General features: G+C 39.1%; 1 long non-coding RNA gene across 1 annotated transcript; it reads right to left on the bottom strand.

Moving 5' to 3' along the window:
• Positions 1–15,569: 15,569 nt before the first annotated feature.
• LOC141591191 (uncharacterized) lies at positions 15,570–18,006 on the bottom strand. Its single transcript, XR_012520722.1, has 3 exons — positions 17,758–18,006; positions 17,552–17,660; positions 15,570–15,769 (listed from the first exon to the last, which is right to left on the bottom strand). It is a non-coding gene; the product is annotated as an uncharacterized LOC141591191 (long non-coding RNA).
• Between the last annotated feature and the right edge of the window lie 5,067 nt (positions 18,007–23,073).

The following is a 23,073-nucleotide window of genomic DNA, read 5'->3' as shown; positions in this document are numbered from 1 at the left end:
GTTATCGCAGCCTATATTAATTCTAACCCTGTCGGTGAAAGTATTAATTCACTACACTAGTTAACAATTCAGGCCTAAATCAATTAACTAGAAGAAGAACAATAATCAAACGATAACTTATGCAATATTACTAGCAATAATTAATAATGCCCCTTTTAATTCACCTAGATCCCCTTCATCCTAGATGAGGGATTTAGCTACTCATAACGAATCTAACAACAACAATAATAGTAATTGAAGACATGATTAATGATATGAAATAACGACAACTTAATTAAGAGCATAAAACTAGAATGAATAATTAATGAAGAATGATTAATACCGTAGCAACAAGGAAAGATTAAGAACTAGAATTCCAAGCTAAAGAGAGTTTTCAGCCGTCCTAAGTAAAATAAAGCATAACCTAATAATAATCTTCGAGTTTAGAATTTATACTACAAAATAAGTGTTTTAGGAAAATAGGAAAATAAATCTGACAGCAAGGATCCTCGATCGAGGACGATTACTCAATCGAGCCTTAGTGGACTCGATTCGAGGAACCAGCTTCACAGGCTTGTTCTCGTCTTTCCTTCACCTCTAATCTTCAAGTCACCTCGTTCCTCGTGCCATGCTTCGTGTATTCCGCTATGCCATATCCGCAATGCTCATCTTAGCTCGATTATCCTCGTAATGCGTCATTTCTGCATTAAAACATAAAATAGCGACAGTATCGACAATTTACTATAAAGGGCATATAAATGACATAAAGGCACGGAAACGGTATATAAAACGCTATGAAAGAAGTTATAAAAGTGTATATAAAAGTGATACATCAAACTCCCCCAAACCAAACCTTTGCTTGTCCCCAAGCAAAGCACTCAAAACATACAAAAAGACTAACATACAAATGGTGAATGAATAACTCAGAGCAAATGTCTAGGCACATACAAATCCCAACTATCCATATCTATAACAAAGTAATGACCAAAAATTGTACCAATAAAACAAATTCAAAAGGTACGGGTAATAGATTAACACAGCTCAACTCAAGATGTAACATGATACCGAGACTCAGCCAAATGCTTTTCAACCTTACAAGACAATTTTGTTGGATTCTCGCGGTTTCACTCATGCACTCATAAGGGGTGAGATATATGTAAGATAGAAAGAATAAAGACACTCACTCAACTTATGAAACATGCATGCAATCTAATGTGATAGTAATTTCTCCAACTAATGCGTATTCACAACATAGACTAAGTACATGAATCAAGGACAGAATGGTGACAAATGGGCATGTGTATAGAAGTGGTTTTGCAAAAGCACATATGGATATGTGAGGCTAAGACGGTAGTCGCAGTGCTAGACCAATAACCACATCTAATAAAATATAATACAACCATCCAACTAGAGAAATTATCTCAATCTTTGACAACATATGAGAGAATGTAAAAACTCTCCAAAAGTGCATTAGACTCTAGCATTTACCACTTATGATCTCCTAACAAAACCGATGAAGCAATTTCTTTTTCTTCTCTTTTTCTTCTCTTGTTTTTTTCTTTCTTTTTTTTTTTTTTTTTTTTTTTTTTTTTTTTTTTTTTTTTTTTTCAGAATTTTCGATCTCTTTTTCTTTTTTTTTTTTTTTTTTTCTGCTTCATAATACTCTTTTTCAACATAGGAGATCACACAATTGCTACAAAAATGCAAGCTATTACCCACATGACATAAAAGTCCCAACCCAACCAAAGTAGCTATAACAATATAAGACTCAAGCAACTGCGACTGTCCCGAGAAGGTAGGCAAATTCTGGAATGTAGCTATGAATTAGGATATGAAATGGCTACATGGTTCAAACGGGATTAACAAAACATGGTAATGTATGGCATATTTGAACAATAAGAATCACCTTTCCTCATGTACTCAATCATATGAATGCACAAAAGCTAAGAAACTAATGTCACACTTATGCAGTTTGATATTACATATTCCACAAGGAGACCACATTCGTTAGCCTAAATAACAAATGAGACCAGTTTATTAATGTTCCTGGCCTAGGAAGCTCTAAAGACCTCAGAAATTTAAGTGGTTTACCAACAAAATATAGTCAAATTTACTCGGCATAAGGCGTATTGTGACGGTCAAGACTTGAGTTAAGAGCTTTGTTTATCATAGCTAACAAGTCAAAACAATGTACCTGAATAACTAAACGGGATTCAAATACAAAGACAAAGCAAATTATCATCATTGCTAAACAATTCACCAAGACTCGACTCTAAATAAATAAAAACATGTTTTTGTATTTTATAAATTTTTTAATTTTTAAGGAGTTTTTTTTTTTTTTTTTATTTTTTTTAATTTTTTTTTAACACACAACAAAATTAATACTCTCCCCCAAACCTAAATGTCACAGTGTCCTCATTGTGACGCCTACAGCATAGCAATCACACAGAAAATTCAGCAACCTATGGGACACTACTAACAAAGGGAAGAGGGGAAAATAAGAAATGCAATAAAATAAACAAAAACAAAGAAAGATAATACCAACTGTGTAGCAAAAGCTCCCCCAAACCAGCTGGAAAGTGAGGGATGTAGTGACCACCTGTCACTACTGCGCACCATCATCATCATCATCATCATCAACATTGACTTCATCAAAGCCATCAATCTCCTCAAACATGGGCAATAGCTCAGGGTCCTGAACACGACCCCCACGGCCTCTAGCTCGACCGGCCTGTCTACCACGACCTCTAGTACGGCCACCTCCAGGAAAGCTGCTGCAACAGAAGTAGAAGCTGCAAACTGGCCAAATGGCCCTCTCTGCGACAAAGGAACACCCACATCCTCTGGAAAAACACTGTAAGGCTGGTGAGGACGAATAAGAGTGTAAAAAGAGCGACCCAAGGCACCATACTCCGTACTAAACTGCCCAAACTCATCAGGGGTCACACCATAAAGGTGGAAGACACAGCTATCATCACCAGGTGTGGTGTAGTAACTCGGAGAAGCACCTGTGTATTGCCCCCCAGCAAGAGTAACAACCTCCATCTGCTCCCACAAACGCCGCTCAGTCAAAGCGGTGTTAATACCCTCATGTATCCTCACCTCCCTCGCAAGTACTGGGTCAAAGTGATAACCATGGGAAGGAAAGGCTGTAGGAGGAGGAGGACGGGGCTGGTAAGAACCAGGCAAGTGAGTGGCAGGCTGACGACGTCTCCGACGCCCACCAGTAGTAGCAGTCGTACTAGAACCGGGTAAAGTAACCAGAAGATCGTCTGGTATCGAATAAGTGATAGGGGCAGGTTTCAATCTAGCTGTACTCTCCTCAAGAGGCGGATGACCGGCAACCGATCATTAGGCAAAAGCATATAAGACTGACCGCGCACTCTCCAATAATGATCCTTCCCACCCCGAATGTCAATGTAGGAAATGTCATAGCGTTGGTGGTCATCATCTACCAACGGCTCATGGTCATCCATCAGCTCATAGGGGTCATTCCCCTCAAAATCACATAAGACTCTAGCAATTCTAGTAATAAAGGCACCGCAATCTAAATCAGAATACCGCCCAGTCATGCGGTCAAGGGCCTGGCAAACGAGGGCAGGGGGAGAAAACTAAAAAGTAGCTTCCTGAAACGGGTTGAGGTAAGCTAATATCAAGACCTCCAAGGAAGAGGCCTTGCTCCTACCATGTCTCCCATAAAGTAAATAACTCAGATACCGTAAGAAAAGCCGAAGACAAACATGCTGAACATCTAGTAAAAACATACTACTCACGTCTGCGTCCGCAAAACCTGTAAACAGTGGAAAGAATCGGACCACAGACAACCCAGTACCATTATACAAATCACCAGTGGTATGCTTATTGTTTTGACCGGATTATACGCAGCCTGGAATCCGGCCAGGCATTCTAGGGTATTCCGGCCAGGGTAGATTATGGTGAGGTTAACTAGTATTATCTTATTATGATGGTATTGTGGTTGTACCTTTGCAGGGTTGATTATAAAGTAAAAGGAAATAAATTAAAAGTAAAGAATAATAAAAAGAGACATGACACAATGATTTATACGTGGAAAAACTCTTGAATGGGAAAAAACCACGGGCACCAAGCCAGGAGAGTATTTCACTATGTATTTTGCGTAATCTAAGAACAATGATGTAATTGCTAAATAATTGTAGTATTTGCTTAAGGTAGAGTAGATGAGAGTGTGATGAGATGTCCCTTGAATGAGCTTCATCCCTTCTTATTTATAGTCACCGTTGGAGAGCAACAACCCCTTCCTTAAGATGTGGTGGTTGTTGCTAGTTTGTAGGTAAGACTTCTTAAATATAGTTGACTTTTCCTTATTAGTTGCTGCTACCTTATGCTCATTCTTCTAGGGTTTTGATCTTCACCTCATGCTTATAAAGATGTGGACTTAGTCTCCCTTGATTATAGGAACTACCCTTGACTTAGTTTATTTCAACATGTGCTTAATTGCTTAGCCCCCAATATTTGTAAATATCTTCTCCATATTATATGTTGGTCATCCACTTCATCCCCGGATACCTCTCCTGGCTCAGTATCAATGCCTCGAGCTAAACCGCTTTGTACGCAAGCCTTCGTGTCTGTTGTACCGACAATGCATGTTGTATTGTTGTACCGACAATGCCTCCTCTTTGTCTTTTCTTTGTCTTGTGCTAACTTATAATAATGCCCGACCCGAGTTATACCCCGATCATTATTTTCGATGTATGATGCCCTGTCCGCTTTGATATAGTCTTCTAGCTGTCTCCTTGTCCGGACCGCTACGTTGAACTCGCCTTTGAACAGTGCATCATCTTGAATTCTAGCCCGACGGTAGTGTAAAATATCGTGCTCAACAATTGCCCCTTATCTCCTTATTTATTTGTGGTTCAAGCCAATAATGAGGAGATAACTTCATTCCAATCATAGACAAAGCTTGATCATGCGGTTGTACATATTCCCGACTTAATGTTTCTTCACTGCTACTGGTCGGGCCATATATGAAAAAATAACCGCTTTCTTGCGTGTCTAAGGATTCTTTCTAACTCCGCATACAGTTGGTAGGGCTTGTTTTTGCCCCACTTATATGATAGATAAAATTAGAGTAAAGTGCAGATCGACAATGTTAGTAACTTGATCAAGTGTATTTACCAAGTGTGTATGAATTAATATCCCTGCAATATTTTTTGTACTAGCATTTAGATAATCGTAAACAAAATTAGATTAGTCATGCGCTCTGTGTCCTGTACGTGAATGATAGCTCCTGATAGGTGGAAAATATAAAGAAAAACAGGAGAGTGAAATATGAAATATAGGAAAGAGTAAACCTGGTGGCAATAATCAAGCAATCGCTGATATATTGTTTTTTGTAAGTGTATTGGAATCACTCATGAAGCTTTTGCCAAGTCAGGAAAGATATAGCTTTGATGATATATACCCCGACTTTCATTAGAAGCCTGACGATGAAGTTGAGGTGAAGTTTCCTCCTTAAGGACATGATGATGAGTATAAGACAACCTTTGAACAATATGTTATGTAGGATGCCCCAATGCTGATGAAGATAAATAATGTTATAACTTTTCAGGACACCTTTTAAGTGAAGGCATTAGTTCTGGAACATTCCTGGGATCGTAAGCTGATGGAGGTTGATGTCCTTCATGAGAAAAGAAGAATTATGGTGCTCGGTCAGGCGAGAAACAATTTCTGACTGGTGATAGTATTTGATCCTGTTTTGTTTGTTTTTCGATAGTTGTACTTTTGAAAGAATATTTGCCTGTCTGGAGGGCTTGTGATCCTCAGCCTGACTGGAGGGCTTTGATTATGCATGTCTGGAGGGTTTTGTACGAGTTGTCAGGATCTTTCACCTTCGTCCCCGTATAAAAGGATTTTTGCCTGGCTGGAGGGCTTATTATCCTTAGCCTGACTGGTGGGCTTTGATTATGCATGTCTGGAGGGCTCGTGAATATAACTTTTCGTCTGGATCTGGCCATTTTGGATGTGTACTGGATCTGGCCAGTTATTCTCCTGGATCGGGCCAACTTTTTTGCGCCGGATCTGGCCAGTTTGGATGTGTACTGGATCGGGCCAGCTTTTTTTGCGCTGGATCTGGCTAGTTTGGATGTGTACTGGATCTGGCCAATTATTCATCTGGATCGGGCCAGCTTTTTTGCGCTGGATCTGGCCAGTTCTTTGTGTCATGGGTGGGGTTATTGCCTGTCTGGAGGGCTTATATCCCTTGCCTGTCTGGAGGGCTTATGACCCATTTATGACATACAATCCAGGAAAAGGTTTTCCAGGTTTGTATATTAAATTGAGCTCAATATTTTAAGGCCTGTTTTTGCAACTGAAAGTTGGATATCAGTCAGATATCAGTGGGGTGGCCCCCAATCTTTAAAATTTGTTTTAAGTAAAGTACAGTATGTAAAACAAATATTGAAGATTCTACTCGGTAAAGGGAAATACGAGAATATTGACAAGTACTTGGGCACATAATGGAAGAAATCATATAAGGCATTTATTCATATAATGGCAAATATCATACATTTAGTTTCATATTAGGTCAGGCAGGAAATGGTAAGATGAAGATTATACCTGGGCTAGGAGATATATTTTATATGTGAAATAGTTTTAAGTGTACAATATTCCAAGCTCTTGGGATCATTTCATCGTCCAGGGTTTGTAGTCTATAAGCTCCATGGCCGACTATTGAGTCAATCAGGTAGGGATCTTCCCAGGTTGGGGCCAATTTGCCAGCATTCTTCTCTTTTGTGTTTTTGAAAAACTTTTCTGAGAACAGGGTCTCCTACCCTGAATACTCTAGCTTTGACAGTCTTGTTGTAGCTTTTTGCAACTCTTTGCTGATATGCTACCATTCTAATGCTGGCTGCATCTCTTAGTTCTTCTGTTAAGTCTAGGCTATCCTCCATTAGAGGTATATTGCTCGTTATTGTATTCAGGCTGCATCTGGCTGATGGGATGTCGACCTCTGATGGGATTACTGCTTCACATCCATAGACCAAGGAGTAGGGGGTTTGGCCTATGGATGTTTTAGGCGTGGTTCGGTCAGCCCAAAGGACCAAGGGAAGTTCTTTAGCCCATCTTCCTTTCCTTCTTTCTAGCTTCTTCCTCTAGGCAACTGATTATTACTTTGTTGCTACATTCTGCCTAGCATTTTGTTTTTGGATAGCCTGACATCCTGCTGATAGAGAAAAAAGGAGACACCTAATCGTGTTAAATTATTGGAGCATGTTTGTGTCAAGCTTCACATTTTGTGTTGTAGTCCAGGCAATTGGCCCTCAGTGTTAGCCAATAATAGTCGGTACCGAGAGCACTTTGCTGGCTTTGCAGGCTTCTTCCTCTTTGTGGTTGACACAATCATCCATCATGTCTCACGGAGATCTTGGTTAGTTTTGACTATAATAGGGCGACATTCATAGTAGGGACGAAGTTTAGTACATGAAATAATTATATCTAAAACATATTTGTCAAGAAAGTCATACCTCATGTCCGCATCTAGTAGACTTTTACTTACTTGAATAGGTGGGTGTTCTTGATCATTATCTTTCCCGACCAGGACTCTACGACGGTTGTTTTTCGATCACAAGAATGTGTTAACGATAGTGGTTGCCTTTTGCCTGGCCAGGCCGATGTGAGAGGAGTGGAAAGATAGTTTGTAATGTCATCTCATGAACAGGAGTCCACACGAATAATTGTGTTTTCCTTTCAGGGAGGTTATAGAAAGCTTTGTATGTTTCCGAGAGCCTCGATAAGAATTTGTCCAGGGTCAATAACTTTTCTTGCCAAAGTAGAGCTTTTTGATGCCCCTGACTGACTTTGGTGATTGGAGCTCCAATTTGCTTTAATCTGTTCAGGACAGGCTTCTATGCCTCTTTTGGTTTCCTTGTAACTTATAAACTTATCACATGGCACACAATGTTTTGTATTTGATAGGACTGAAATTATATCATATCTTCTAAAATAGTCACAAGTAGTTTCTTAATGATTCACATAAATTATTCAATTACAACTATGTTGACTAGCTGGTCAGGATAGATTGTGTCTTTAATTGTCCAGGCATTATCAACCATTAAAGGTAAAAATTCTATTGGTTCAAAGTTTTTAGTTTTATGCTACAAAAGTTTGAAACATAATAGGGAAAAATTAATGAGTAATAATGTGAGAACTCATTAAGGTAGTGTGATGATAGATCTAAGCATATCGGGACTGACTGGTCAGGCCAGGCCAATTTATCTTTCCAAAACAGTCAGGCCAGGCTGATTTTCTATCCAAAATCAGTCATGTCAGGCTGATTTTCTATCCAAAAATAGTCAGGTCAGGCTTGACTAACACTAGTGTATCAGGATAGATTAAAAATATCATATGTAAGATGGTTATATTTTTTTTTTTAAAAATATTTGATCCTCAGTTGACATATATATTTAAATGTTATATAAAGGATAAGGACTTATTTGTGTAGAAATATTTGAACACCTATGTTGGGCCAAGATAAATTATATTCTAACCAGACTTTGTGCAGCTTGGAAACATTTGGCTGGGGCATTCTAGCCAGGCTAGCAGATGACGACCAGGCATCAGCCATGAGGGGGAATGAAGGACAACCTATCATAGTAGCCCTGCACAATAATTCTTGGTAGAACTTTCTCCCCTGCATGAAATTTTCCTAGAACAACCCTTATGATTTGTTCCTGGGCTACTGCGTTATATAGTGTTGGTAAACATTCCCTGTCCTGATAAGACTGGTCTGTGCTGCACTGCTACTGTTCAGGGCTGACTTTTAAGCCTGTTTCGGTCAGGGCTAAGTTGTCCAGCCAGACTTGTATTTTGATGTTCAAGGCTTTGAATTTCCTAAGAACATAAAATTATTAGAATTAACAAAATCTAAAATTTAAATGTAGAAGTAAGATCAAAGTACCAAAATTTTAAGATATATTGTTTAGAATTTGCGAAACTTGTATTGGATATGAGAAAGACTTATCTTTGAATTTCTTTAGAAAGAAATTTTCACTTGAACTCCGCATTCTCCTAAGCAATGTTATACTTGTTGTTATTGGAAGGGCTTCTAGCTTGTCTTGACAATATTTCTCTTGGATTCAACGTTTGTAGTGTAGAGATGAAAATTTTTGTATCGATCTTTCTTAAAGCTCTCAAAACTTGTTGTGGAGAAGAAAAGATGTTGCGAATAATGCATAGGAATGATAAACTAGTTGCCCCACGGTGGGCGCCAATTGTTTTGACCGGATTTTACGCAGCCTGGAATCCGGCCAGGCATTCTAGGGTATTCCGGCCAGGGTAGATTATGGTGAGGTTAACTAGTATTATCCTATTATGATGGTATTGTGGTTGTACCTTTGCAGGGTTGATTATAAAGTAAAAGGAAATAAATTAAAAGTAAAGAATAATAAAAAGAGACATGACACAATGATTTATACGTGGAAAAACCCTTGAATGGGAAAAAACCACGGGCACCAAGCCAGGAGAGTATTTCACTATGTATTTTGCGTAATCTAAGAACAATGATGTAATTGCTAAACAATTGTAGTATTTTCTTAAGGTAGAGTAGATGAGAGTGGGATGAGATGTCCCTTGAATGAGCTTCATCTCTTCTTATTTATAGTCACCGTTGGAGAGCAACAACCCCTTCCTTAAGATGTGGTGGTTATTGCTAGTTTGTAGGTAAGACTCCTTAAATATAGTTGACTTTTCCTTATTAGTTGCTGCTACCTTATGCTCATTCTTCTAGGGTTTTGATCTTCACCTCATGCTTATAAAGATGTGGACTTAGTCTCCCTTGATTATAGGAACTACCCTTCACTTAGTTTATTTCAACATGTGCTTAATTGCTTAGCCCCCAATATTTGTAAATATCTTCTCCATATTATATGTTGGTCGTCCACTTCATCCCTGGATACCTCTCCTGGCCTGTATCAATGCCTGTCAGGCTAAACTGCTTTGTACGCAAGCCTGACTGTGTCTGTTGTACCCTGGCAATGCATGTTGTACTGTTGTACCCTGACAATGCCTGTTTGTCTTTTCTTTGTCTTGTCTTGACTTATAATAATGCCCGACCGAGTTGTACCCGATCGGTATTTTCGATATGATGCCCTGTCCGCCGATATAGTCTTCTAGCTGTCTCCTTGTGCGGACCGCTACGTTGAACTCGCTTTGAAACGGCACCGCCGAGGTTGAATTCTAGCCCGACGGTAGTGTAAAATATCGTGCTCAACACTTATCAATCCCCAAAATCTCAGAAAGACGGTCAAAAGTCAAGGACCGTTCCTCATTAAACAACCTAAAACGGATAAGATGGTCCGCCGGGAAATAAGCATACGAACTCAAAAACTCAAGCGTCAAGGCACGATATGATAGCTCGTGCAACAGAAAAAGACCCTGCAACCCAATCTCGACAAACATACCAAGCATAATCTCATCAATCTTAAAAGTACGCAAAATTTTTTGATCAACACACCGAGTAGGATGCATAGCTTTGTTCATTAAAGCCAAGAAGTTATCCCGCTGCTCTTTATCACGAACTTCAATGAAAGAGAACTCATCAATTGGTGATAGATCATCTTCCTCCTCGGAAGACTCTACCACCTCCGGCTGACGAACGGGAGCGCGCCTCTCCCATGGCCTTTTATTGCCTTGTCCACTAGTCGACATACCTGCAAAAGTACAAGTATACAATCACAACCCGAGTTTCATTGCAAAACAGTCCACGTTTTTTGGCATATATGGGTCGAAAAATTCGATTTTAAGGCCGAAAATCACACATGAACCATCAAAAAGGCAAGGGGATTGCAATTATATATAAAATAGTGAAGATTCCAAGCATAAGAACACAATTCCTAACCGATTTAATGCAAAAATTGAACCCGGATTTGAAGAACCCTAATTCCCAAATAATCAAATTAGGCATGTAATTCAACAAATAAAGGGCTAATAAGCAAGGAAATAGCAATTGTATATGAGCCATGGAAGATTCAAGACAATAAACACAAGATTTAAGCATAAAAATCCAGAAATTTCGGACCATAAGAAGCAAAAAACGGGACTTACTTGAGCAATAATAAGCAATGAAAATTACAAATAAGCACAAAGGATTGATGTAGATTACTAACAAGCAACTAAACACAAGTTAAATGAAGATTTGATGATGAAAGTGGAATGATTGAGAGAGAAAGGGGAAGAATGATGGGAGAAAGAGCAATAGATATGACGGAATGAGTAGAGGATTGTAAATAATAAGAGCAAAAAGAGATGAGAAATCGCCGGTTCAAAACGCGGAACCGGGTTCAAGTTGGTGCCTCGATCGAGCCTTGGTGGACTCGATCGAGGAACCAAAATCCCAACAAGGCAACTTTCGACATTTGATGCATTTAATTACTCCTTTGGTGCCTCGATCGAGCCTAGGTGAACTCGATCGAGGAACTTGCTGCTGGCCTCTTTTCTCGTTGATTTAATTCCTAAATTCAATTTCCGTCAAGTCCTGCACAAAAATTCTTTGAAACATATAAAATTCCCTCCCTCACATCTCTCAAAACTCAAGAAAACACTAAGACTATTTAGATGACAATTAAATTAAAATCCTAATTTACAAAATATATATTACAATTTCCGAGTTGCCTCTCGGTAGCGCTGGTTTAAGCGGTCCCGCATGACCGTATTACCTCATCAGTGAGAGGAATCAATGGCAAAGAGGTCAACGACCTCTATAACCCCAACATGAGCACCTTCATAGTAGATTTTCAATCGTTGCCCATTTACTTTGAAAGTCTCACCTTTGTTATTTTGCAGTGTAACTGACCCAAATTTGTTCACTTCAACAACAGTGAACGGTCCAGACCATCTACTCCTTAGCTTACCTGGGAACAAACGCAAACGAGAGTTAAATAATAATACATTTTCACCGACATGAAATTCTCTTTGCAAAATATGCTTGTCATGCCACTTCTTCGTTCGCTCTTTGTAAACTTGAGCACTATCATAGGCATGCAGTCGAAACTCATCAAGCTCATTCAACTGCATCAATCTTCTCTCACTCGCCAGTGAGGGATCCATATTCAGCTCCTTTATGGCCCACATAGCCTTGTACTCAAGCTCCACAGGTAAATGGCAAGATTTGCCATAGACTAGATGGTAAGGTGATGCTCCAATCGGCCTCTTGTATGCAGTACGATAAGTCCATAAGGTGTCATCAAGCTTCCGACTCCAATCTTTTCTATTCTTGCTCACTACCTTCTCTAAGATCTGTTTCAATTCTCTGTTGGAAATCTCCACTTGTCCACTGGTTTGAGGATGGTATGCCAATCCTCTGCGGTGTGTAACGCCATATTTCTTCAATAGAGAATTAAGATGACGCTCATTGAAGTGCTTTCCTCCATAACTAATTACCGCGCGAGGCACTCCAAACCGTGGAAAGATGATTTTCCGAAACAACTTAACAACAGATTTAGCATCACAAATGGGGGTGGTAATTGCCTCCACCCATTTAGAAACATAATCTACAACTACTAATATATATTGATTCCCATGAGAAGTAGGGAATGGCCCTTGGTAATCAATGCCCCAAACATCAAAAATTTCCACCTCTGAGATTCCAGTTTGAGGCATCTCATACCTTTGCGAAATATTACCTAGTCTCTGACACGCATCACAAGAACGAACAAAAGTAGTAGCATCTTTCAAGATAGTAGGCTAATAGAAACCCGATTGCATTACCTTAGCAAATGTCCTAGAAGGACCATGATGACCACCATAAGAAGAAGAGTGACAATGAGAAAGTATGACATGTACCTCACCCTCTGGAATACATCGTCTGTAAATACCGTCTTCGCACTCCCGGAATAAATATGGATCATCTCATAAATACCGCTTCACATCATGCATAAATTTCTTCTTCTGCTGATAAGACAAGTCAAGAGGAAGGATACCTCCTACCAAGTAATTGGCATAATCTGCAAACCATGGAGTGTTTGAAGCTATAGCTAGAAGATGGTCATCTGGAAAAGAGTCATCAATGGGCAAAATCTCTCTTCCTGAAAATCTCAATCTGGACAAGTGATCTGCAACAACATTCTCAGCACCAAACTTATCACGGATTTCTAAATCAAATTCTTGCAATAATAAAATCCATCTAATAAGTCGTGGTTTAGCCTCTTGTTTAGTTAAAAGATATTTTAAAGTTGCATGGTCAGTATGAACAATAACTTTAGAACCAACAAGATAAGCTCTAAACTTGTCTAAAGAATAGACAACTGCAAGAAGCTCATTCTCCGTAGTAGCATAGTTGATCTGCGCATCATCAAGAGTCTTACTTGCATAGTAAATGGCATGTAACAACTTATATTTTCTCTGACCCAAAATGGCTCCAACTGCATAGTCACTGGCGTCACACATAATCTTAAAAGGAAGACTCCAATCCGGAGATCGAATTATAGGAGCTGAGATAAGAGCTTGTTTAATCCTGTCAAAGGACTTAACACACTCATCAGTAAACACAAAAGGGGTATCTTTATGAAGCAGTCGGGTTAGGGGTTGAGCAATTTTAGAGAAATCCTTAATAAAGCGGCGATAGAACCCTGCATGACCAAGAAAACTACGCACACTTTTAACATTAACCAGGTACGGGAGTTGCTAAATTACCTCAACCTTAGCTTTATCCACTTGGATACCTTTACCTGACACCAAATGACCGAGTACCACCCCTTCAGTGACCATAAAGTGGCACTTCTCCCAATTAAGCACAAGATTGCTCTCCTCAAAGCGCTGCAAAACTTTAGTCAAGTTTCTCAAGCAAAGATCAAAGTCAGTACCATAAACACTGAAATCATCCATAAAGACTTCCATAATAGACTCTATGTAATCAGAAAATATGGCCATCATACATCGTTGAAAGGTAGCTGGGGCATTACATAAACCAAAGGGCATCCTCCTATAAGCAAATACACCATAAGGACATGTGAAAGTGGTCTTTTCCTGATCGTCAGGATGAATGGGTATTTGAAAGAAACCGGAGTAGCTATCTAGGTAACAGAAATAACTATGGCATGCTAATCTCTCTAACATTTGGTCAATATAGGGGAGTGGGAAATGGTGTTTCTTAGTAGCTATGCTCAACTTCCTATAATCAATACACATCCTCCACCCTGTAACAAGTCTAGTAGCAATTAATTCATTTTTATCGTTTTTTACTACTGTAGTACCTCCCTTCTTGGGTACAACTTGGACAGGACCGACCCATTTAGAATCAAATATAGAGTAAATAATGCCAGCATCAAGCAATTTTTGTACCTCTTTCCTTACCACCTCCTGCATCGGAGGATTTAGACGTCTCTGACCCTGTGCACTAGGCTCGTGGCCTTCTTCCAAGTGAATACGATGCATACAAAAGTCGGGACTAATGCCTGTAAATCATCAATGCTTTAAATTTGTCTAAATATTTACTCGTAAATCATCAATGCTATTAAAAATATATTATCGATAGAAATATTCTAATTATATAATTGTAATCAGATTAGCAAGGCACTACCCCAATATAAATCATCAATGCTATACCCAATGGCCTTTTTATGAGTTCTCAAAAAATCTTTCCCCCTGAACAACAAATCGATAGTTGACCTTCGATTAGGCTAGCATTGACAATTGACAATTCTGGGTTCATTTCACAATCATCAAGAAATTCATATTTAAGATGAGAGGGAAGAGGTTTTAGTTCAGGTTTCTTTACCTCAGTTACCTTAGGTGCGATACCCAAACTGTATACCTTTTGATGGGGACATTCCTCTCCAGTTAGAAGCCTCTCAATCTCATGAACTTCTGGACCCCATGAACCCGTCTGAGCAGCTGAATCTGAAACCAGGGCAATCTCCATAGGATCCATGTCCAAACACATAGAAAAACACTCATCAATAGTAAAATTAACAATATCTATACTATGACAGTTTTCTTCTATCATGGGATGTTTTAATGTTTTTTTCTAAGTTAAAGACAATGGTATTATCCCCCACAGCTAAAGTTAGTCTCCCTTGCCTAACATCTATAACCGCCCCCGCCGTGTGAAGGAATGGTCTACCCAAGATGATAGGGATTTGGTTGTCCTCTGCCATGTCTAAGACAACAAAATCTACGGGAATGAAGAATTTCTAATTCGGACGGGAACATCCTCTAACACCCCCAGTGGGTGTTTAACAAATCTATCAGCCATCTGCAAAGTCATATTAGTAACCGTCAACTGACCCATATTTAATTTCTTGCAAATAGAATAAGGCATGACACTAACGCTAACTCTTAAATCACAGAGAGCTTTACTAATAGAAAGATGACCAATATGACAAGGGATATAAAAACTTTCTGGGTCCTTTAGCTTAGGTGGTGAATTAATTGACAACATGGCGCTTGTGACACCCTTAAATCTAGCCTTAATTATATACGTAAATTCTACAGAAAAACTGGTAGGATATGTTTGTAAATGGTTCAACTAGTCCAAAAACCTGCAATTTCAAAAAAATTTCTAACTAAACCATTCACAACCAATTCCAACTCAAGAAGAGTGTCATAACCCTGCAACAGCTGATAAACTAACTTACATTTATAACTAAAGACGCGGAAATATATATGGATACAAACCAAAAATAGAAAGGGAGACATATGTCCCTTCAAATTATATACAAACCAAAAGTGTAAAAGGTTTACTAATAAAATAGCCAAAACTAGGTCCAAGGTTCCTTGCTCACTAGCCGTCTGTGACCCCCAACTAAGCATCAACAACCTGTCAATCGCATTTTATACAAACACGAAAGCCACAATTCAGGTGGGGAGTAACTTCGAGTCCTCCCCCACCACGAATCGTCAAAATTAATGTAACATGTAATGTAACATGTAAACAATTTGATAAACCATTTACTTATCATGTATTCTAACAAATGACCCCTAAACCGACCAAAATAAACTATCATGTGAATCGATAACAAATAGTAATCCAAACTTTATCAACTCGTAACCGACATCTCACCTATTACACTTCATAAAATCACCATACAAGAAAGGGCAATATATCAAAGGCAGGCATAAGTTCTTAGTACGGTCAATAGTCACTTTGTAACTCAAGTCTATACCACGAGGTAGGGAAGGTAATCGAACCGGTATCTTGGCTCAGCGGTTACTATTAAGAAAACATGGCCAAGAGACAACACAACCCTAGCCTAAAATCTGCGCAGACCTAGACATGCGGATACACACCACCGCACCCAAGACTCACAACTTTTTTTAAAACAAAGTGAAGTGAGTACCCTAAGGACACCACCGAAGGGTCGGCTAGTACTTAAGCTGACCCCATACTATCAAAATTAGTACCCGAGGTCATGCCCCAACTTGGATAAACATCCACTAGTCGAACACAAAGGCTATCAAACGTGAACATATACTCGTCAGAGACTATAAAGACCTATCTATGATGAAGGCCGAAATACTCACCTAGGACCTAGTCACAAACTAGTCCCAACTTGAATATTTTAGCCCACACCACTCAAGACTCACCACATAAGTCAAGTAAGACACCCACTTAACCTTAAGAGGGCAAAAAGTCCTACTTACCAACATAAATTCTAACATTCTATCATGTGAAAGCTATATAAATGTCTATTTACAAAGATACAATCCCAACAGTTCCTCAATAAGTATTCAATACTAATTTCCAATCCTAGCAATTATAACAATATAAAAGGCTTTAGGGGAAACTAGGGCCATTTCTACAAAATAAGAAGCTATTAAAATTCAACTAACTAAATAAGAAGCTATTTAAATTCAATTAATTACACATGTGAAATAGAGATATAATAAATGGCCTAAAACAAGAAAAAGGCCGATTATCTAATTCATTCAACCGAATTTTTACCCGCAACCCCACCTGCGACAGTGCACGGGTCAAATTGCGGCCGACCAATCACTCAATTAATCGACATCGCATCGGTCAAAGGGACTAAGGCTCGTTTTGACAATCAACAAAGCATTACAATTATAGCTATAAGATTCATTTTGAGCCTATTAATTACAATTTCATTTTGTAAACTATCCTAACATGTGATAACTATTAATATAAGCACAATTTTTCCGTTAACATAATATTTGTTACTAGTATGCTTCAATTCAAATTACTACCCTTTTGTTACTTATACTATTCTAATATTAATTAACCCTTTAAAGACCAAGATTGCACGAAAACCCGCGAAACAAGCACGGACCGACCCGGGCCAACCATGGGCTAGCCGTGGGCCTACCACGGGCCTGCCACGGCCTGCCGGCTGCTGCCGGGCCCGCTGCCAGACCATTTCTCCTCTTTTTTTTCATTTTTTATACATTATATGACCGTCTGAAAATTAATTAATCGTCCCCAATTCAATTTTGATAATTTAAACTACCAAAAGGCACAAATTAAGCTTGCATGCAACTAAGTTTAACATGTGAAAAATTACTACCCAAACAAAAATTCACCAAACATACAAAAATCAAAAACATGTGACGATAATTCGTCGAGTAGCTCGAAATATGTTACCTTAAGCTAGAATATGAGCAATTATCACCTCAAAACCGAAACCCTAACCACAACTAACCGCTATCCTCTACAATATACGAGTCCCCGAACTCGTCTTCCAATCCTTCACCTAAATAAACAATTAAACACAATAAATAAGCACCAAAACCGATTCAACCGAAATTTGGTCTTAAAATAACTTAATGAAAATTGAAATTAGAACATACTAAGTCGTAGATCGTGGCGAGGGGATTCCGGAAAGGTAAATTTCGCGAAAAACGGACAAGAAACGAAGGATTTATGGCGATTTTAAGCTTGATTTTACCAAAAATGGTGTTTTGGTCTTTGTGAAGTTGAAGATGACGGTGGGAAGCAAGGAAAATCAGAAAAAATTAAAGGGGAAGGGGGTTTGATGCGTGAAAGGGAGAAAGGAAAGGAGGGAGTCGGGTTTGAGTCGGGATTTTTCGAGTCGGTTTTGACTCGTTTCAATAATAATTAAATCCGTAAGTCAAATGCAAATTCCGTCAAGTCCAAAGTCTTTAAACACGAGATTACAATAAAATTGAGTATTCATTCGACCAATTTCCAAATTCGTTTACCCAACGTTCAAACGAATTGTCATTTTCCCCCCGATACGCCCTTATTTCGAAATAAAAGATTTTACACGGTTTAAACTATTTTTAAACATTTCCAAACTATCAAAATAAATACTTTTCTTCAAAATATAATAAAATTATATTTCTTTGAATTATTTTTACTTTAAATACATTATTGTCAAATTTTACTTGATTAATTAATTATTTTCGAAACATATTAACGGTCCGAAATTTACGGGCGTTACAGCGCTGCACTTCTGAGTGTAAGCAATAGTTTCCACCGTATCAAAGGGTTGTTTCCTTGTCAAAATCTCCTTCATAAACTTTGCATAAGCTGGCACTTGAGTAATTAACTCAGTAAAAGGGACACTTACCTGTAAGTTCTTCACTACCTCCATAAACTTACCAAACTGCTTGTCCAACTTAGATTTTTATTAACGGTGAGGAAAAGGTAGTGCAATAGTAATGGGCTCGGCTTGCTTTGCTTTAGAATCAATTTTTGAAACACCGTCGTCTGCCAGAGAGGATCCTCGATCGAGCCCTAGTCTCACTTGATCAATCACAGAAGTTCCTCGATTGAGCCTACCTGCACTCGATCGAGGAACCTTAGCAGGCTCGTCTTTTTCGTTCTTTTCGCTTTTATCTTCAGCTCGTGTTTCAACTTCGTCAGCTTCTTTTTCATTATCACTAGGCTCCAAATTGCCCAATCCCTTAGGTTTCATATAAGGTACCTCTTTATCATTAGTGGGCACTTCATCATCATGGCTTTGTAGCTCTGGATTTGTATATGTGGTACCGCTCCTCAATTGAATGACATTAGCTTGCTAGTGAGCTTGTTTACCTTGAGGAGGAAGACCTACGTCCTGTTTTGATGGATTTTGAATTGCCATCCGAGCCACCCGAGTATCCAACATCTTATTATGGGCAATCAGCTCAGAGATTTGAGCCGTCTGCTTTTGCTGCATTGACAAAGTTTATTGCAAAAGATTGCGCAACTCTGCCATCTCATTGTTTGGAGCTTGTTGAGGAGTTTGTTGAGGAGATTGTTGATATTGATTGTGAAACTGCTGACCTCCTTGAACTTGCCTTTGATATCCTCCGTTTGGCTGATTACCTCGGTTGTTGGGAGGGATATAGGTGTTCTTTTATGGTCTTTGCTGCTGCGGATTTTGCACATTCTGACTAGACCATTAAAGAAAAGGATGCTCCTTCGTTCTTTCATTGTAAAAGTTGGAGAATGGTGTGCCTTGTGTACCTTGTATGTAAGACTGAAAAGCATTAACCTGCTCCTATGTGCTCAAACACTCAGCTGCATTGTGACCGTCTAAATCACATCTAGCACATGACTCCTCTTGTTGATGACTCATAGCATGAACTCTCTCTTTATTACCCAATGATTGGGTGGTCTTTATCTCAGCAATTTGGGCAGAAATAGCCATTCCCTCGCGTGCTTCCCCTAGGATTTCCATACTTAGCGGTATGGGTGACAATCTGATCAATCAACTTCCACGCGATAGTATCATTGGTGTTGTCCTGAAATCTCCCATTAGCTGAAAAATCCAACAAGGCACGATGATCGTCATACAACCCGTTATAAAACTGGTTGCAAAGAAACCACTTTTGGAAACCGTGATGGGGAACCGATTGGACCAACCGTTTGAAGCGAGTCCAGGCTTCATTCAGATCTTCAGTAGCTCCTTGTTTGAAACTAGTAATTTGACTTCTCAGCGCATTAGTTTTCTGAGGTGGGAAGTACCTCTTGTAGAAAGCAAGAGCTAAGGTATTCCAGTTAGTAATTCCTTCATCCGCCATATCTAAGTCTCTCAACCATTCTGCAGCTCCATCTTTCAGAGAAAAAGGAAAAAGCACCTGCTTTATCTGATCTTGTGTCACTCCAGCTGTTAAAGGGATTGAACAATAATAAGTGACAAACTTCTCCATATGTGTCGTAGGATCCTCAGCAGCTATCCCTCCAAATAAGTTTCGCTCCACCAAATTGATGTAAGATGGGCGAATTTCAAAGGTTCCATTATCAGTGGGCAACTTTAATCCTTGTGGGATGGAAGCCAAGGTAGGCTCGGAGTGACTGGCTAGAGTAGGCATGATGGTAGTCTTATGAGTGGGAATTTCGACAGGAATTTCAAATTCGGAAATGTCGTCCTCTTCGTAGGACTGATCGGCCGAATCCGTTGAGTGCCCCGTCTCGACGTCAAGTATACTCAAGTCTTCTACTTGACCCATCTTTCTGAAACTTCTGTCTGTAGCGAAAAGTCTTTTCTGGTTCGGGATCAAAAGGTATAATCGCTAACCTGTTGGACTTGGGCATACACGAAACTAACAAGAGAAGTGTGAGAACGGTCTCAAGGAACGAAGTTCCCTGAGACAAAAAGACAAAATAAACAGAAACAAACTAGACAATTGTTGTCTCCCCGGCAACGGCGCCAAATTTGATAAGGCTAAAGTCGTATCACCAATATCAAAATAAATCTATCTCAGTTACTAACAAAATATCTAGCGGTAAGATAAGTATCAAATCCACAGGGAGGCGGTAATAATCATTTTGCTGATATTTAGATCGTCTGAAAGTAAACGTTTCTTGGGGGTTTTGGTTTGTTTGTTATCTAACAACTAATAACGATTAATTAAATGGTTTATAACAATAATATTAAAGGTCTAGGATTTCCGGTTCACTAGGTTAATTATATGGGGTCTCTTAATCAATTGCTAGGTCAATCAAGTTATCTAAGGTCACAAAATTGATTAATTCTATTTATGTCCTTTAGATCGATTCTAACATGCAATCGCTATAATTAGACTCAATCTATTTCATTATCGCAGCCTATATTAATTCTAACCCTGTCGGTGAAAGTATTAATTCACTACACTAGTTAACAATTCAGGCCTAAATCAATTAACTAGAAGAAGAACAATAATCAAACGATAACTTATGCAATATTACTAGCAATCAATTAATAATCCCCTTCTTAATTCACCTAGATCCCCTTCATCCTAGATGAGGGATTTAGCTACTCATAACGAATCTAACAACAACAATAATAGTAATTGAAGACATGATTACTGATATGAAATAACGACAACTTAATTAAGAGCATAAAACTAGAATGAATAATTAATGAAGAATGATTAATACCGTAGCAACAAGGAAAGATTAAGAACTAGAATTCCAAGCTAAAGAGAGTTTTCAAATGTCTAAGTAAAATAAAGCGTAACCTAATAATAATCTACGAGTTTAGAATTTATACTACAAAATAAGTGTTTTAGGAAAATAGGAAAATAAAGCTGACAGCAACTATCCTCGATCGAGGACGATTACTCGATCGAGCCTTAGTGGACTCGATCGAGGAACCAGCTTCACAGGCTTGTTCTCGTCTTTCCTTCACCTCTAATCTTCAAGTCAACTCGTTCCTCGTGCCATGCTTCGTGTATTCTGCTATGCCATATCCTCAATGCTCATCTTAGCTCGATTATCCTCGTAATGCGCCATTTCTGCATTAAAACATAAAATAGCGGCAGTATCGAGAATTCACTATAAAAGGGCATATAAATGACAAAGGCACGGAAACGGTATATAAAACGTTATGAAAGGAGTTATAAAAGTGTATATAAAAGTGATACATCAAACGATTTGCTTGAAGCTTTTCCAGCAAACAGCTCCTCCATTTAGCATAAACACATAGCCGGATTGGGATTTCATATCATCCCGATCGGTTAGGAAACTTGCGTCCGTGTAACCTCTTACACGCAACTCAGTTTCTCCTCCAAACACTAAGAACGAATCCTTAGTCCTTCTCAAGTACTTAAGGACGTTCTTTACGGCTATCCAGTGACTCTCACCGGGCTTGGCTTGATAACGACTTGTCATGCTCAAGGCATACGCGACGTCGAGACGAGTGCAAATCATAGCATACGTGATAGACCCAACAGCGGAAGAATAAGGGATGGTCTTCATGTGTTCAATATCCTTAGGGGTATAGGGGGACTGTGACTTGCTCAAAGTGATCCCTTGGCCCATAGGTAGAAATCCTCTCTTAGAGTCTTTCATATTGAACCGGTCAAGAACTTTGTCAATATAAGCTTCTTGACTTAATGCTAGTATCCTTTTGCACCTATCTCTATAGATCCGGACACCCAAAATTTGTTGTGCCTCTCCCAAGTCCTTCATCTGGAAGTGATTCCCTAACCACTCCTTAACGGAAGTGAGTGATGGAATATCATTCCCGATGAGCAATATGTCATCCACATATAGGACAAGGAAAGCAACCTTACTCCCACTAAACTTCATGTACAAACACGGTTCTTCAACACTTCGAGTGAAGCCGTATTGTTTAATAACATGATCAAAGCGATGATTCCAACTCTGAGATGCTTACTTAAGACCATAGATGGACTTCTTGAGCTTACACACCTTCTTAAAGTTAGATGTATCCACAAAACCTTCTGGTTGTGTCATGTACACTTCCTCTTCTAGAATCCCATTCAAGAAGGTGGTTTTGATATCCACTTGCCAAATCTCATAATCATGAAACACGGCAACCGCTAAGATTATCCTAATAGACCGAAGCATAGCGACTGGAGCGAAGGTTTCGTCATAGTGTAGACCATGAACTTGGGTGAAACCTTTTGCCACCAATCTAGCTTTGTAAACATCTATATGTTTATCCATGCTGAGATTAATTTATATATCCATTTACATTGAAGGAGTCGCACTCCTTCAGGTAAATCCACCAAGTCCAATACTTGGTTCTCATACATGGAATCCATTTCGGACTGCATGGCTTCTAGCCAATGCGAGGAGTCGGGACTAGACATGGTCGATTTGTAGGTAGTGGGTTCATTACTTTCTAAAAGTAACAAAACACTATCCTCTTCGATGTTACCAAGGTAGCGGTCAGGTGGCTTATAAATCCTACATGACTTTCTAGGAAC

This window comes from Silene latifolia, chromosome 7 (genome assembly GCF_048544455.1).
Source record: "Silene latifolia isolate original U9 population chromosome 7, ASM4854445v1, whole genome shotgun sequence".
NCBI classification, from domain to species: domain Eukaryota; kingdom Viridiplantae; phylum Streptophyta; class Magnoliopsida; order Caryophyllales; family Caryophyllaceae; genus Silene; species Silene latifolia.
Note: the sequence above shows the minus strand (reverse complement) of the source record. Positions and strands in the feature narration are given on the sequence as shown.